Raw genomic sequence first — 1,327 nt, 5'->3', positions numbered from 1 at the left:
AAACCTGGAAAACGTCAATGCTGCCAGACTTCTTGGGCCCCCCTCACACCCCCATGCCTCTTGTAGTGGATCTTCCCTCACCCTTCCCCCAATGCTCTTGAGTAAAGGTCACTTCTTCTGGTCCCACCTAAGAGCCAACCGCCAACCCGCCAACCACTAGTGACCTGCTGTCTAACACCTGAACATGCCTGTCTCCAGCTGCACTGGCCACCTACCCTGGGAACACTCACCCCACAGCGTAAATCTGAAACCCGGCCACTGTAACCCTGCAAACCCTGATTCTGCAATGCCTTGGTCTTGGTGCCCTGCACCTCCAGAAATGGCATCCCCACCACCCTTGTATGTACACCAGAACTACCACTCAGACTGCGAGGCTGCTGGAAACCACAAGATCAACCTGGAGCTCTATGCTGCTTAAGTGTACATGTCCATGGCCTTTTACTTTGATTATGATGGCGTGGCCTTGAATCACTATGTCCAGTTTTCCAGCAGTGATCTATCAAGGATAGGGAGCAGGCCAAGAGGCTGGTGTGACTGCAGAACCAGTGAGGGAGTTGCCTCCTCCTGGAGGACATCCACAAGCCACAGCAGGATGAATGGGAAAGCAGCCTGAGGGCCATGGAGTTTGCCAGGTGCCTGGCAAGAGAGTGAAGCAGAGCCTGCTCAATCTGTACCAGCTGGCCACCAAGAAGAAGGATGCCCACCTGTGCAACTTCCTGGAGAGTCACTATCTACAGGAACAGGTGAAGTTCATCAAAGAGTTGGGGGACTATATCACCCACCTGTGCAAGATGGGAGCCAGACATCTGGCCTGGCAGAATACCTCTTTGACAAGCTCACCCTCGGTGCCAGCAAAGAACTGAGCCTGGACTGCCTTCTTCATAGCCATGGGGTGACTTCCCCTGGTCACCATATTGAGCATGCATATTACTATATTGCCCTTGCAAAACGTTCACTTAATTTTTAATGTCAAGTTTTAACATTTCTTCAAAATAAGTTATTGGTTCTTAAATAAATGAAAGTCTTTGATTCCTTTGTGCAAAAACCCTCACCTTTTAAGTTTTTAAAAAGTATCCAGGAGTCTCCACCCATCCATGCCCCAATTACATGCAGCTCAGGATCTCCATTGATGAAAGAAGGAGTTATTCTGTGGTTCCCTGGTTGGAAGGAGGAGGTGTTTTGTGGAAGCCTGGAAAAAAAATTAATTTTGCTCCTAAAAACCATGTGGTGTAAGGAAGTGGGATGGGCTGAGGTGGATAGTCTTGGGCCCTAGGAATAAGGATAATGGATAATGGAATATGGATAAATGTTCATGCTAAAAGTATAA

At 48.5% G+C, this 1,327-nt stretch overlaps 1 pseudogene; it reads left to right on the top strand.

Moving 5' to 3' along the window:
- Positions 1-319: 319 nt before the first annotated feature.
- LOC132224605 (ferritin heavy chain-like) lies at positions 320-967 on the top strand (annotated as a pseudogene).
- The last annotated feature ends 360 nt before the right edge of the window (positions 968-1,327 follow it).

The sequence above is a fragment of the Myotis daubentonii genome, chromosome X, assembly GCF_963259705.1.
Source record: "Myotis daubentonii chromosome X, mMyoDau2.1, whole genome shotgun sequence".
Taxonomy (NCBI): domain Eukaryota; kingdom Metazoa; phylum Chordata; class Mammalia; order Chiroptera; family Vespertilionidae; genus Myotis; species Myotis daubentonii.
The sequence above is the reverse complement of the archived record's forward strand: the minus strand, read 5'-3'. Positions and strand labels throughout refer to the sequence as shown.